General features: G+C 39.6%; 1 protein-coding gene across 4 annotated transcripts in view; it reads right to left on the bottom strand.

The window, feature by feature from the left end:
• Window positions 1-16386, bottom strand: part of ZNF438 (zinc finger protein 438) — a 184738-nt gene extending 168352 nt beyond the window's left edge. Inside the window, exon 1 of one of the 4 annotated variants that reach the window (XM_044227203.1) lies at window positions 16339-16386. The gene's annotated coding sequence lies outside the window, so the exon portion shown is untranslated. Of the gene's footprint in view, window positions 1-14970; window positions 15014-15542; window positions 15622-16338 lie in introns of those variants that run through there. The other 3 variants (XM_044227201.1, XM_044227202.1, XM_044227204.1) reach the window with 3 other exon arrangements.
• Window positions 16387-17314: the final 928 nt, after the last annotated feature.

The raw sequence follows: 17314 nt of genomic DNA, 5'->3' as shown, positions 1-17314 counted from the left end.
CTTTACGACTTTCCCCCCACTGTACCACTGTACAGAAATGCTTAAAGTTCTCTCATTATAAAGCAAATGAACAAACAAACCTAACATACTCCCCAGATGTGATGTCTCTCTCTCTTGCCACTGTCCTAGTTGTGCCTTCCCTTTCACAGCCAACTGTCTTGAAAAAAGGGCTTAAACTCATTATTTCTACCGCTCCCACCACCACCTCCAATTCACTACTCAACCTTTGCAATCTGGATTTTGTGCAAACACAACACTCTCTCCAAAATACGAATGACTTCTTCTTTTTTTTTAACTTTAGAGAAAGATTATTGGCTTTATTAAGTTATCCTATAAATATAAAAATATTTAAATTTTCTATAAATAATAAATACATCTAATATATTTCAGATATAATTGAAAGCTATCAGAATTTAATAGGTACCTAACTTTTCTCAGGAAAAAAATGAGGAAAGACTAGAGTTATACGTTTATTCTAATCCTAATGATTTAGTCATTCTTTTTTTTTTCCAATTTATTTATTTTCAGAAAAACAGTATTCATTATTTTTCCACCACACCCAGTGCTCCATGCAAGCCGTGCCCTCTATAATACCCACCACCTGGTACCCCAACCTCCCACCCCCCCGCCACTTCAAACCCCTCAGATTGTTTTTCAGAGTCCATAGTCTCTCATGGTTCACCTCTCCTTCCAATTTACCCAAAAGCACAAGATGGGATAGGGAGGGAGACAAACCATAAGTGACTCTTAATCTCACGAAACAAACTGTGGGTTGCTGGGGGGAGGGGGGTTGGAAGAAGGGGGGTAGGGTTATGGACGAATGACTTCTTAACTGAAAATTCACTCAGAATTTATTACACCTGTCAATTTAATATTGACAGTCTCAATTTTAAAATGCTTATCTCTTGGCTTCAGTAACATTACTCTTTCTTGGTGTTCTCTTTTGGACTCTTTTTTGCAGTTTGCTTTACTGTTGACTGTGATCTGAGAAAAGCCCCTTGCATGTGGTATGGCAGTTAAAAACCTGGGCTGCCATAACAAAATACTGTGAGTGGGTGGCTTAAAGAATAAAATGTATTTTTCTCTCAGTCTGGAGGCTGGAAGTCCGAGATCAAGGTGCCTGTATAGTATGGGTCTGGTGAAAAGCCTCCTCCTGAGTTGCAGATAGCTGCCTTCTCACTGTATCCTCACATGGCAGAGAGCTCTGGTGTCTCTTCCTCTTTGTATAAGAACTCCAGTTCTATTGGACCTAATGGATCACCCTTATGACCTCATTTAACCTTAATCACCTCCCTAAAATCCCCATCTCCAATATAGTCAGGTGGGTGATTAAGGCTTCAAAATATGAATTGGAAGGACACCATACTGTCCATAATAGCCAACAGTAAGACAAGAATGGTAAAAACCAAATGTTAAATGACAACAAAAACTATACAAGTAAAAGAACTCCACAGCAACAAAGAAAATGGACAGCACATGGATATATCAGGATACAAAATTTTTACAAGAATATGTTATGCATATGAAATAAAAAGAAAATCACAACAGGAATGATGTTCAAATAAAGGAGTTTATTTCTAAACTCTTTATTAGACAATTTGATAAACTTTCACAGAAAGAATATATAAACAAAACGTGTCACGTGAGAAAAAAACCACTAAGAACAATTCCAAATTGTATTCTCCATGTTTGTTTCCTGTTTCCATCACCACCATCTGTATTAGCCAAGATATAGGCTAAACTGCTATAACAAGACCAGGAATGTAGCGACACCAACAAAAGAGGAGTTCACTTCTCTCTCATGTAGTGGTCATGGGGATTGAGGTTCCTTCTCTCCTGTCCTGCCACTCTCCCTGGAGGACTGCCCTTGTCTGTAGGATGGTAGCTGGCTCAACTACAAGTCATCCATGGGGGCGGGGCAAAAAGAATATGACAGACAGCTGATTTTTAATACAAATGGCGATGTGCACATATCACTTCCACTCCCATCCATAGCCAAAACTTAAGATATGTGGTCTCCTCTGCCTATGAGGAGCCTCAGAAATCGGAGCTATGTGACAGCAAATATCAGAGGTGGGAGTGCATCCTTCTTCCCACTCTGAAACATTCCTCTCTTTTTCTAAAGGAATAACCTGAAGTCTCACCCAGTTATTGGATTCAGCTCAAAGTCTAAGATCTCTGGGTGATACACAACTCTTCAAGAGATACCAATTGTGTCCCTGTCCCCTGTCCAGTGACCTACAAGCTAACAGACAAGTAACTTTGCTCTCTACCACCACCATTACACCCAATGTACAACAGAAGACAAATAAGATTAATGCAGTTAAGTTTTCCATTCTGAAAAGAATGGCAAATACTATTCTTACCAATGATGAAATACTGCTGGACAGGAATGAATGGCAGAGAGTCCCCACTCTACCAGGGAAGCAAGATTCTTGGTTAAACTCAGGTTCTTTGCTGGGGTGGGAGTGGGGGCAGGGGGACCTTAGGGAGAAGACAGACTCCCTTGTCCATTTGCCTGCTGGAAACCGGCTTTGACTCTGGAAGATACTTTCTTCTGTTATCCTTTCCAGCAATATATGAAGTGAACACAAGAAAGTATGTGCTCCCAAAGAGGTCATTAAGAACTAACAGCCTATTTCCTGGGGGCACATGTTTGGGGGTCAAAAGATTGCTTTAGTTGTCAAACAATGGCAAACCATCACAGGTTTTGGCAAGCTAAACTTGTGGCATCTTTGGCAATATAATCCACTCAAAACCTCCACAAGTCTCTTGTCTTAGGCCAGTGCCACGTGAAAGGGACCACAACTCAAAATTTAGTCTGATGGTAGATGCTAAGCTTGTCAGTTCTGTCCTCCTATTATCAGCTGACCTCTGAGGCAGATGCATCCCTCTCTCCCTTGATTTCAGGTTAGCTAACTTGAGATCATCTGATTCACACAGTGGGATGATACCACCCACACCCCACTCACATCGGGACAAGCCATGTGACCTAAAATGTTCTTTCTGCCTGAATGATTTCAGGCTCAGCCACTCGATTAGCTCTGGCCAATAAAAGATGAACAAAAGTAACACATGCCGCTTACAAGCAGCTGCTTCTGCCATGTCTCCCTTCCCTCTGAAACAGAACAGCAGTGTCCCCAAAACGCCTCTTCCTTTGGCTTCGAGTGGTAGAGAATGGTGGAACAGAGCCATAGACATGTCCTAAGTAAGAAATAAACCTTTGTTGTCCTACGGAGACTTTGTATTTGTAACTGGAGCTTTACCTAGCTTAAGTGACTAGTTTAGGTGGCAAGACAAATCCTTAATACGATCCTTGCCTAGCCTGGCTTCCACTTTTCTCTGGCCAAGAAAAACCTGACAAAGTTTCCTAAAAACAAATCTAACCTCTTGCTGTTTGGGAAAAAGAAACTACTTTTTCCAGCCCTGCAATACCCCATATTACTGTCCCTTTAGTCAGTTGGAGGCATAGGCTATGGGCACACAGAACTTCATTAGCAAATTTATACCCCCTCCCACCTCTAAGTGCAAACTAGCTAATTGTTCTCTTACTTGACACCCTCCTGCATTTCCTTGCTAAAGCAGCTAATCAACTCTTGTGAGCCTTCTCACATTAGCAGTCTAACCACTCTCCTGGAGCTACAAACTGGACAGACACACCCATGCCCTTCCAAGCTATCAGAAGTGACAGCTTCAGCAAGGGTTCTGCTATAGCGTAACAAGGGTCGCCAGTTTTCCAGCCTCTAACATGGTGCCTACTGTCTGCTGGCCAACCACGCAGCCAGTGCCATGCATTTTAGCTATTACAGCAACACCCCACTGCAGATACCCATTTTGGCACTAAATTGGGTATTGGGAAAGCTGTTGTGATAAAACAATGACAAATACAGTGGCTCAAACAAGAAAGTTTATTCTCTTCCTGGAAATAGTACAGAGATAGGCCGGTGCTTAGGGGAAGGTGAGCAGTAGTTGGTTCTGTCCCATAGGGTCATCTGGGGACCTAGGCCAACTAGTGATGGCTCTCCCATCCTCATCACAGGAGGTCTACCTCTGGGTTCAAGGCAGCTGTTGTCATTCTAGTTGTTTTTTTCTAGTCAGGGTGGGGCTGGGGGTATGGCACAGAGAGAACAGGACTAGCACCTCATCTTTAATAAAGTAACCCAGAAGTTGCACATATCACTTTTGCTCACATTTAATTGGCCCAAACCTAATCACATAGACAATCTCCTACAGTCAGGGGAAGTGGGAAAATACAGTCTCTAAGAGAGGTTCAGATACGAATAGAGAAAAGGATATCCTAGATACCAGCAAAGAAGTAACAATAGTCTCTGCCACACCTCACACAATCTATTCTCAAGAGTCATCAGGAAATTTTTTTAAAAGCATATTTCAGATTTCAGACTGTGGTACCCTCTGTTTAAAACCTCCACTGGCTTCCTCTTTCACTGAGCATAAAAACCAAAGTCCTTAAAATGGCCTACAATCCCCATGCAATCTGCTCCCTCCATTACCTCTCTCATTTCATTTCCTAATACTCTTCCCTTAAAATAAACACCAAATGTATAAAAGACCTAAATGTGAAAGGTAAAACTATGAAGCTAATGAAGTAAAAAGTAGGATGATATATCTAGGATCTTAGAGTGATAAAAGATTTCTTTAGATCCCCAAAGTATTAACAATATGGGAAAATTCTGATGGAACTGAAAGAATTGACTCCATCAAAATTAAGGGCTGTTAATCAACAAAAAACATTATAAAGTTAACAGCTATACAGAAGACTGGAAAAATATGTTTGCAACCTCAAAAAAAAATTTTTTTAAAACATTTAATATCCAGTATATGCCAAGAACTCTTTAAGATAACAAGAAGATAGGAACTGAAATTAAAAATTTGGTAAGAGACAGAAGCAGATAATTTACAGAAGGTAAAAATAAAATACAGAATGCCCCATTAAATTTGAACTAAAGATAAGCAATAAAGATATTTAGTATAAGTATATCCCAACTGATGCAAGGGTATATACTTATATTCAATATTTATTTGTTTATCTAATATTCAAATTCAACAGGTTGTCCTGTATTTTTATTTGTTAAATCTGACAACTAACAGTGAAATCCATATGGCTAACAAGTAAATGAAGAGAAACTCAACTTCTCTGCTTATGAAAGAAATGCAAAATAAAACTATTAGATACCATTTTATACCCATTATATTAACAGAGGATGTTTTTTTCCTGTTACGACAGAAGATCACTTAACTCAGGAATCTTTTTTTGATCATATCACTGGGCAATAAAAGCCCAACTATTTACTGCATATGCACAGAGAAAAACCATATTTCAAATTCATTATTTCATACACATAAATAATAGCACATAAGTAATCCCAGTAACTACATTCAGGTATCAAAGACATCTTTTTCCTAGAAAATCTAAGTACCTATTTAGTATAAATTTATAAAATGTAAATGTTGAGGATAAAAATGTTGGACTATCATTTAGTAATTAAACAACAGTGCTTCATAAACAATATTAATTTTAGTACTGGATTGAGATTAAACTCTTAAAGTTAACTATCATAGCAGGTCAGAAATTTGGACTGTGAACAAATACAAGAATTAGGCTTCGCATTTGCAAAGAGCTTTCACATAAAAATGTTTTATCTAAGTGATAAATGTAGCTTTATCACTGGATAATACTTGCCTAGAGGGCAGAGAGGGATAGCACAGCTATAGGTTATGAAAGGAAACCTGATGCATATAAACATGACAATACCCGTTACCCATTCTTTTTTCTTAAGTACTATGAGCTTATTTCATATGTAAATACAGTACACAGGGTATTTTTAATAAGACTTCAATACAACAAAGAAAATATACCAAAAACTAATTTCGCCTTCTCTAACTTTTAATATAAAGAATGCCCTCTGAGTTTATCTTAGCATCTCGAAGGAAAACATTTTTAAAACTAAAATATCATGTGAGAGATCACTTTAGAAAAATACATACTTTTTGTCAGAGTTCCAGTAAACCGTCGTAAATACCTCTTTATTTCATTCTGAATAAAAATATTGTAAAGTAAGAATTAAAACAAAATACTTTATAAAAATGGTACTATAATTGTGGTAAAATGATTCAAAGATACTAAAATAATTCAGCCTACCTTATACAAAAGACATACACTATAATCATTAACCTTCTAAAATGCTGATAAGAATAATCCTTAATTAACTTTCAAAAAGTCATCACTTCTAGATGTATCTCTAACAACAGCAAAAACAATAAACTTTTAGATCTATAATTCAACATCCATCAAGACTGCTTTTGGCAGCATAAGATACAACACACTCCCACAAGAGAGAAAAACAGGCATAAAAGTAACAGCTTTCACCACAGTGTTTAAAACATTAAAGTATCTCCATAAATAACATATTACCTTTTAACTATATATAAAAATAATCCTTGAAGCAGCCTGGGTCCCATATAACATATAATCCTGTGACTGGTAGATAGAAAACAAATGATATTCACAACACTCATTTCTTTTTTTTTAAAGTTTCAGAAGAAAAGCAAAATCAGAAGTGTATATTAGCTCAACTGCTAATATAAATGTTTGACATAAATTTCAATGGAAAATAAAAGTACCTATTCTCCAGTTTCAAGAAAGGAAAAGATTATTCTTTGGCTCTATTCCAAGTTGGAAACAAGTAACTACAGAACCAGTTTTAAATATGCCCCAATCCATCAATCCTTAAACTCTAGTCAACATTTCCACTTAAGCCCTCAGCTGAGAAAGTCGGCCGGTCAGTAACTGCCTTGCTTCTGTACCCTTGCTTCTCAATGCCAGCCAGTTCCTCAAGTCCAAGTTTAAAGTTGGCCAATGCCTAAATTGTCTCACTGAAAGTAGGCCAATCTTAAAACTCCATGCTTCTTCAAAAACCTATCTAAGTACATCTCTGCCTGTTTCAAGGATTCTACTCTGCAAGCATAGTTCTCCCTTCCTTAGCAAGTATGAAATCCAGCTCTGTTTCAGTTACACTTAATGGTGGTCTCTCCCCTCAATAATGCTATAAATATTATGTTAACCTGGATATAGCATTTTTCTTCAAGGAGGTAAGAAAAATATTTTTATGCTAAGTCAGTTGTATGGAAAGTTGAAAATCTTCACTTTTTAAATATAATTATAAACCTTCATGGCCCAATATACAAATGCACTAACAAAGGTCTTTTTCCTTCCCTTCTTAATCCCAGACCCACAGTTTCATACTATCAATTGCCCACATCCAGCCTATTCTATTCGATTCTACAGAAAACATTAAAATTTCCAATTACAGACCTAAAAATACAGAACTGTTTTTTGCCACAAGGGCAGGAAGTGTGGGGATAGGTAAAAATGGGTGAAGGGGAATGGAAAGTACAAGCTTCCAGTTATGGGATGAGTAAATCTCAGGGATAAAAGGGACAGCATGAGGAATATTGTCAAGATATTATAATAGCTTTATATGGTGACACTTGCTGTGAACACAGCACAATATTCAGAGCTGAGGAATCACTGTCTTTGTATACCTGAACTAATTTAACACTGTGTGTCAACTATACTTCATTAAAACAAACAGCCTGATTTTAAAAATGGGCAGAGGATCAGAATAAACATTTTTCCAAAGAAGACATACAGATGGCCAACAGGAACATGAAAAGGAGCTCAATATCATTAATCATTAGAGAAATGCAAAGCAAAACCATGAGGTACCACCTCATACCAGTTAGAATGGCTATCATCAAACACACAAGAGGTAAAAATGTTGGCAAGACTATGGAGAAAAGAAAGGGGAACCCTTGTGCACCATTGCTGGGAATGTAAACTGATGCAGCCACTGTGGAAAACAGTGTGGAGATCCCCCCAAAAAAGAAAACTCCCATATGCCCCAGCAATTCCACTTCTGGGTATTAAAATTTTTCTTCCAATCACTGAAACTCACACCAAGAACTGAATATCATCAAATAATCTTCAAACGAAATAATACCTCATCAAATATTTGAGTAGATATTCTTTTGGAAAGTAAGAGAGCCTCAAATGTGACTAAAAGATGGCAAGGGCTAAAGAGAATAATATGGATTCTAATTTAAAAATTAGAATGAATGGAAATCCTATTCTAAATCTAAATCCCTCTAACAGAATGGCAAAGAGAACCATGCCAAGTAGGTTACTTCACCCAAGTATACTCAAATACAGCTGAGAGCCATCTCTTCACACTGCTTTTGGACCTGAGTGTGCTCAAAAAATAAATTCTACGTAGCAAGCAGCACTACCTTATGCTTTATCAAAGTCAGTAAAGATCCCACTCAACTCCAAGCACATTACAAACACTGAATTACCAACTGATTTAAGTGACAACATGAACATCTGACTAGGTGTTGTAGTCACCCCCAAATATACCACTTTGACCTTTTGATTATTTTGAATCAAAGGTACTTAAGAAACAGCAGGTGCAAGGACACTCTGACTCTCCTTTTTTTTTTGTGTCCTGAAAGTAAAAGATAAACTCCCCTGTGAAAGGTATCCTCCCTTGTACCAGGAGGAAGACATTCTTACCACCAGAGATAGGGAACTGGGAGCAGAGAAACCTGTACAAAGAAATCTTATTAAACTAAACCTTATCTTCCTCCTTACTTCTTCACCATTTACTACCCCTAGCCCAGACTCTTCTGGATCCTGTCAGTTCTTCACAAATGTACTGTTTCTTTGCCTAAAATGTGTAAAAGCTTCCTGTTTTGGTTACCTCTTTGGTTCTTGATGAAGGTTCCCCTGTATAAGTTTAATAAAGTTTGTATGTTTTTCTTTTTTTTTTTTTAAAGATTTTATTTATTTATTTGACAGAGAGAAATCACAAGTAGACAGAGAGGCAGGCAGAGAGAGAGAGGGAAGCAGGCTCCCTGCTGAGCAGAGAGCCCGATGCGGAACTCGATCCCAGGACTCTGAGATCATGACCTGAGCCGAAGGCAGCGGCTTAACCCACTGAGCCACCCAGGCGCCCCTGTATGTTTTTCTACTGCTAATCTGTCTTGTATCAGTTTACTACTTAGGCCCAGACTGAGACCCAAAGATGATGGAGACCTTTTCCTCCCTTACGGTGTCAAGAGACCTACTTAGTTAGGTTAAGAATGGATTTGGTGAATTTATCCAGAAACTGTCAAATTTCTTTATTAGAGGATATCCAGACAGGCAGCACAGAATAGTAAAAATAGTCAAAACTTTATTATGAGTTAGGTGATCTTAAGTAAGTTCCCAGTTTTTATAAGGCAGGAAGATCAAATGAGACAACTAGTAACTTTAAAAATGTCCTAAGCATCAAACCCTCGCAGAATCCTAGATTTGCTTTTGTCCCTAACTTGCTATAATATATATAGCAAGTCATTTTGATCTAAGTCTGTTTCTCCATCTGGCAAGTAGTGAGGATAATGCATGTCCTACACATTCCATGGGGTGTTCATGAAAATCACATATCAAAATTAATGTGAAAGTATTTCTGAAATATATAAACCACCATGTAACTGTGAGATAGTTAATTCAATATATGAATGAGATTTATATTAGCAAACCTGTTACAACCCAGAATTGTATAATGCCCAAATTAAATTAACTTTATTAAGAAAAAATATTCATAGCTAAATACCAAACCAAAAACACTAGACATATTGGCAACCAAAAAAATTCAAGGCTATTAGGTACAAAAACTATTTTCCTTGCAATAAATGAACCAAGTTGGCTCAGCTCTTCAACAAACTAAAAGCAGTTGAACACAATCTTTTGTTCAAGTCAAGTATTTGCCACTTACGCCTCAACCGCTAAAGGTTGAGGCAGTAGTTGTAAAAAAAAAAAAAATAGTAAGGAAGAAGAAAGAAAAAAGTTACATATTGCAGGGTTTCTCAGTATCAGCAGTACTGACATTTTGAACTGGATAATTTTTTTTTGTTGGGTTGTCTTGTGCGTTACAAGATATTTAAGAATATCCCTGGCCTCCACTGACTACACGACAGGTACAGTGCCCCCAACACATAGTTGTAATAACCAAAAATGTCTCTAGACATTTGCCAAATATCTCCAGAGTGACTTGGGGGAAGGAACAAAATCATCCCCAGTGGAGAAACACTGAGGTAAATCCATAGTTCCATATATTCTAGTATTTATATCACATTTATGTAGAATGCAGCTTCAAGCTAGCACCTTTGCTAGGACCAAAGAAAAGAATGCTATCTGTAGGATAGTAATATTTAAGAATTGTAGCTATGGTAGGGAGTTATGGTTAACATATTCCTTCCATCACCATGTAGTTTTTGCTTAAACTCTCTAAGTATTTTCTTTTTGCATGTACTTTTGGGATAATAATTTGGTTAATCTGTCACTAAAGCTCAGTCTCCACCCAGTCTTTCTAATTAATAGTCATTATTTATGTGGGGGAAAAAAATCAAGCTTCAAGATCTTAATTTCTAAGTAACCATGTATCAAATAAATCAAATTTAAGTGACACTTAACTGTTTACATTATTTAAATATATTTAAACATGTACAATGCTAAAGAAAAGTACACAAACTAGTATATTTAGCTCTTACTGCAAGTACACTCTGTGTGTATATATATGTATATATACATATAACGTGTATATATACATACACACTATATACACACATATATATACACACATACATATATGAGTTGAAGGTAATAACAGAATAGACTAATAGAAACTACAAGATGAAAAAAAAAAAACTACAAGACATTTAAATATTAAAAAATATTTAGTGCCCACTACATGTTATCAGTGGGCGAGATAAATAATTTTCTAAAAGAAACAATTTCCAGACACTTGCAATTGTATTCTTAACTAGTAGATTCTAAACTTGTTCATGTAAATATAGATTTTTAAAAGAATTTGGATTTTACAAGTTATCTAGAACGGTCAGCATTAGAAAGAGGGGTTCCTGTCTTCAAACAGGAAGACTTAACCATTATGCCCGCCCTGCTGGGAGCATTCTAGCACAATTAAACAATGATCAAACAATGCCCTCACTAAGCCTGAACTTAAAAAATGACAAAGCCTGAGCAATCAGGAGCCCCTTCAAGATACTTTATACTATATATGAATATCTGATATTCCTGGGAAAGCTAGCTGCAACTGTAGATAAAGAAATAATAATTCCATTTCAACCCTACTAAACTTAGGGAAGCCATGGTAGGGGACTTAAGGTTCTGTGAACTGCAAAATGAAATGGCACATTTCTGCATTTCTATTTGTGGAGGGTTCCAATTTAGAGTGATGGTGGATTTGGTTATTCATATCAGCTATCCCACTGACAGCTAAAAAAGCTAAACAAGATATTTTATATATTGTAAGAAAAAAACTCTGAAATTGATCACAAAATCTACAATGGTGTAATTCTATAAAATGTTTTTTTTAAAGATTTTATTTATTTATTTGACAGAGATCACAAGTAGGCAGAAGAAGGCAGAGAGAGAGGAGGAAGCAGGCTCCCCACTGAGCAGAGAGCCTGATGCGGAGCTCGATCCCAGGACCGTGAGACCATGACCTGAGCCAAAGGCAGAGGCTTAACCCACTGAGCCACCCAGGTGCCCCTATAAAATGTTTTAATGGTTCAAATTTGAAATACGTTAGGAAGTAATAAAATTATGACAAATATAATGACATTAGAGTATACTCTTAAAGAGATGTACAGAAGTAAGACCCAAATTTTTGTGCATATTGTTCTAGTTTCCATGCTCTACAATGTTCCAGATTGGAGAGGTCATCTATAACTCCACCTATGACATATACCACCAGATCCCCTTTCTATGACAAAAAAAAATAGTTCAATGTTAGAGAGATGAGCAGCAGAGAAACTGAAGCCTACTCCACCATATGGAACTTTGGCGAGATACACTTAAACCAGTGGAAACCTGCCTAAATACCTCACACAGCCCCTCCATCACTCTGTATTATGCAAGCTGCAACATTTCAAGCCAACTCCCTTATTTCACTAGTAAATCCTGTCAACACTGAGGTAATAGAACTGGAAAATCTCATCACTCCACAATGATACTAAAATATCAGAATTTATTTCATTTGGTAAAAATTACATCGTTGCCAAATAAAGCTAATGCAAATACAGTAAAATATGCAAGATTATGAGTAATTCTTTTCTTGAAGAGGACTCTTGGGGAGCCTCAAATTCACTGTGAAATTGGTTAGGCATTCTTTTGCTCCTTTGACCCCTTCATGCCCCATCCCTCCAGTATATAGGGTGGAGGGGGGCTGCAAAGATCAGAAAGAAATGATCAGCATACTTTAATGCATTTGGTCTACTCTGGTTTTATTCCCACAGGTTTTTTCCTCAGACTGCTCCTCCAAGGAGAGTGCTATGTATTATTCATCCCTAAACTCCCAAAACTTAACCAAATGTCCCACATATAAAGTCATCCCTAACAACTACTACACGGCAGGCACTGGATTAAGAACTAGAGACAGAGAAGTAAAAAAGATACAGATCTCACCTTCACAGAACTTCATGGAAGGGGGATATTGGATATTGGCTGTGTGAACTGAATTAAAGTCCAGTCAGCACAGCCCAACTGCCCACGTTCTTTTTCTCCACGGCTAACCAAGGTTTAGGTGAGGAATAAAACCAGGCTTTCTCTTCAGAAATATACATGTGAGTCTCCAGCTCTGACCATTCCCCTGAGTTCCATATTCATATATCCAACCGCCTACTCAACAAGTTGACTTACAGGTCGTTATAGACATTGATTGTGGGGACTCCAAAGCCAGACTGCTGGGTTTTGAATCCTGGTTCCGTCACTCTCAAGCTGGGTCACTTGCAACCTCTCTGTGCCTCTGTGTTCTCATTTGCAAAATGGGGATTATAATGGTCCCTAGTGCATACAACTGTTTTAAAGATTAAATTAATTAACACACCTAAGAATGCTTAAAACCCTGCCCAGTACAGTTTATGCCTACAAAGTGCTTACTATTACTACTAGCTCTAGTATTACTATGTCTACAAGGCATCTAAAACTCGTCCAAAACAGAATTCATGATTTTCTCACCAAATCCCTTTCTACCTGCTCAGTCAATAGCACGACTGTTCTCCCAGTTGTTCCAGCCTAAAACCTAGGAAGTCATGATTTTTCCTTTTCCTCACTCTCCAGGTTAGTAAATCCACACCAGTAGCTCTACCCTCAAATTCTGTCATGAATTTGACCATTTACTATCATCTCTGCAACTACTTCTCCAAGGCCAAGACAGCAGCAGCTCTCCTCCAGGATAGAGCCACGCCTCCTATCTCCCCACTTTTGATATCCTCCCCCACTCCAGGACCTTCAAGTTAATTCTGCAACCAATAAAAGTAAAATCAAATGCTATTTCCTTGATATAAAACTTCCAGTGCTTTTCTATCACACCTAGAATCACACCTTTACTTCACCATAGCCCCCATAATCTGGCCTGGTTCTCCAACATCATCTGCCACCACTTTCCCTCTCCCTTGCAGTGATCTAAACACTCACCTTGCTTTGCCTTGGCCACCTCAGGCTACCTTCCCCCTCAGACCATTGCTTCTTTGTTGCTCCTGTTCTACAGGACTGTCATCTGGAGCAGAGACTCTGAAGCCAGATTGCCCAAATTTGTATACTGTCTCTATCACATTTTAGCTGTACAATCTTTGAGCAATGCTTCCTGTGTGTCAGTTTCTTCTTCTATAAAAATGGAGGTATTAGTACTTACAGCATAAGGTCGGTATAAAAATTTAGTGTTTAGAAGACTGCCTCACGTATTAGTAAGCTCCACGTAAGTGCTGACTGCTCTTATGATCCTTGCCTGAAATGTTACCTCAGGCTCTTCCTCTTACTTCAGTTGATTCAACTGTCACCTTTTTTGAAAGGCCTTCCCTTATAGATCATATCTAAAACAACCTACCTTTTTCCCCCACTGTCATTCCCTTATCTTCCTTTACCTGACTAAGTCACTCTCTGAAATAATATTATGTACTTAATCTTTGTAGCCTAGTCACTGGAAAATGAGCTCCACCAGGTTGGGGACTATCTTGTTTGCTGCTCTATTTCTGGTTCTGACTCAGAACCTGACTTCTGAATAAACATACCTCTTATCCAGGCTAGGAGACCTATGGGAATTTCTTAATAACAAGACCATACTTAGTCTTTTGTTCTTAAACTTGTCATCTCCTTTGATCCTTGAAAAAGCAACAGCAAATACACCATCATCTCCCAATTTAGACCAAAAAAGGAAATCCCAAATTTGGGTGACTTGTCTTTGGACACAAAACTATTAGCTGGTAGAACCAAAATTAGAACCTCTGCTTTCTAATTCTAAGGCTTCTCAAAGAAGGATAAACTGACTTTAGAGAAATGTGACCTCTCAATCCTTGGAATAAATACTCTCTGAGATGTGTACAACAGTCTTCCCTTCAAACTTCCTAACAAATACTTACCTCTACATTTGAGAAGTATTAGAGTACTCACTCCTCTATAATGTACTAACCCTTAGCAAGCCAAAACATTCAAAGTCAGATATGACAATGGGATATTCCAAGTCCACACAAAAACAACCTCTAAAACTAAGTGTATCCATGTTGAGTATAATGTACTAGTTCCAACATGATAAAACCTTTCTCTGAAAAACCCAGTCAAGGAGACTGCATACTCGTCAAAAACACTGTGATAAGGGCACCAGTCATTTCTTGATCCCTGTTCCACAAAGTTCAGTGACAACAGTTCAGGTCGCCCATCAGACTCAAGTGTTGTCCATGATCAGATGGGAGGTGGGTGCGAGGGGGTTGAGGGGGCAAATTGTGAAAAGATCCCTACCTACAAGACCTTGGTTAAATGGCCATTGGCCGGCACATTCTCAGAATAACGATTGTCTTTCTGAGCTTTCACTTAGCAAGTTTACATGCTTGTGTTACCTCATATGCTCTCACAATGTTCCCGGTTCTGTGAGAATGTTAACTAGGCCAGAGGTTGTGTCACCTCCATTTTACACAAAAAGGAAACTGAGGCAGCGGGTGGTTATCTTTACAGCTTGTCCTCAGCGATCTGGTCACTTGCAGGATCCCAAAGAAAGCCTAGATGTGGAGTGTCTGAAGAAACCCTCCATTCCAGACTTCACGTCAAACTCCAGGGCTGAGGAGGAAACTAAGCCCCTTCATCAAGGAAGAGGAAAAAAGGGGGTCGCTCCCCTTTGGACTTTCCCCGTTCCTTCCCAGTCCTCGCTCGCCAGCCCCTAGAGCCCTCTCGGCCCCAGAGGAGAAGTGCGGGCCTTCCCCCGCGGGGCGCGGCCTCGCCTCCTCGCACTCCCGGTCCCGCCCGCCCCAGAGGGCGCGCTCCCACTCGGGGCGGGCACCTGTCCCTTCACCACGTTCGGCGGCTCCCCGATCGCCCAAGAATCAACGCCCGCAGCCACCACCGACACCGGGAATGCGAGCAGCAGGGCGAGACCCGCATGCCCAGAGAGCTGCAAGAATCCTCAGAAACTTACAGTTTTCCTACAGCGTGCGCGTCACGGCGAGGTGACGTCACGGGACCCGGCGTTCAGGGAGGTCAGGCCGCTGGGCGCCGGGCCGCACCACCCCCACGGCTCCGCCCCGTGCGCGACGGCGGGAGAGACGCCCCTTTCCTCAGCGGCCCCGCCCCCCACCGTGTAGCGCTAGGCGCAGGCGCACACGGCCTGCGTGGCCCCCTTTTAGGGCGGGTACTGCTTGAGAGACTTTTGCCGAAAACCTGTGGCGGGGGCGTCAATGTAAGGGGGCGTAGACATACACCCTTTCCCCACCATCTCCCCCACCCTCGGGAGCGCAGCAAACAAGCTGTCGCCCAGGGAGCTGGAGTCGGACGCCAGGGTTGTGAGGTAGATTTTCCGCAGACATTGCCTCCTTTCCCTCACGTGTTCATTAAAAGTTCTCCACGTGTGGAAACAACCATTTGCTCCCCACCAGGTGCCTGCAAGCCCTCGGGCGGGAGGAGTCAGCTCTCCCACGGGTCCTCGCTCCCACCCGGCCCCGCCCTTGGATCCGCCCCCGGTTCCGCCCCAACCGGACCTGCCTCGGCTCGCCCCGCCCACGCCGGCTAGACCCCTCCCCTCGAGTCCGCCCTTCCGGCTCCCGCTCGGAGCTCCAGCAGGCGCCCCCTGCCCCTCCCTGTCCCGGCGCCCGCTTGGAAATTTTAGTGTGTCCTTCCTACTGGATTTCCCGTTTGGGCTCAGTGAAGCTACTTACAGGCTACCGTTCACCTCTATTAAATTTAACAAACGGTGGTCTGTGTAAACAAATACGTACACTTTTTGGCCAGTTTGAACTTTCCACCACCTCCCGCTCACGTGATGATGCCTTCCTGTGCCCTGGGTCTCTGCTCTTCTTTATGCTCTTACCGACGACGAATACTAGTGTTAAAAGATAGCTCAGCAGAAGGGAAAATGAAGGCTCGAAGAACTAACGCCGATATAGTAAGAGATTATTTCTGGCTTATAGGATTCTTACATTACTCACAGAAGCAGGGAAAAAAAATAAACGTTTTGGTTAAAAGTGGCTCACGCAAGTCAGTCTTGGGGGGGAAATAATAGGAAAAACAGAGGCCTTGGAAATAGACCCTAAGGAGGAAATGTTGAAGATGCCAATAATCTCTTTTAAAAACGTATTTGGAATCACGACAAATTGTTAGATCAGGCATGGGATTTTGCCAGGCAGCTCCAATATAAATAAAACCTGAAACAATGGTTTGTTTACACTCCCACTGAAAATATTGTAGTATTTTCATAGGAACGAGTGATTACAGGAGAATATTAGTCTTTAACTCTTGACATCTAAGCGGGTTAAAAATAAATATGTGTATTATTCAGGAAAAATCTAAAGTTTTGAAAAGTTTCTGATTTGGGTAATATTCATATATTTATGTTAATATAATATTATACAAGCTCTTTATTATCAAATGATGTAAGAAATGTGTAAATAATTTAAGAGTAAAGATTTTTCTGTGGAGCAGAGTTATAGAAAAGTTAGCACGTTTTAAAAGTGCTACATTTTTTAAAAAATGATATTTATAGTTTTCTTTGTAAAACAACTTTTAGAGAACTTTAAATTGTACATTTGTTAACATACCTATAAAATGTTTTATGTGTATCATGCCAGAAGTTGTAATTCTCTTGAGATTCTAGATATACCTATGGGAGTATTTCACAAGTAAATGCCATCTCTTGTTTTTAAGAAGTACACATCAAGTTCATTAAACGTTTTTAACACAGAGTACATTTGCTTC

This window comes from Neovison vison, chromosome 12 (genome assembly GCF_020171115.1).
Source record: "Neovison vison isolate M4711 chromosome 12, ASM_NN_V1, whole genome shotgun sequence".
Classification (NCBI taxonomy): Eukaryota; Metazoa; Chordata; class Mammalia; order Carnivora; family Mustelidae; genus Neogale; species Neogale vison.
The sequence above is the reverse complement of the archived record's forward strand: the minus strand, read 5'-3'. Positions and strand labels throughout refer to the sequence as shown.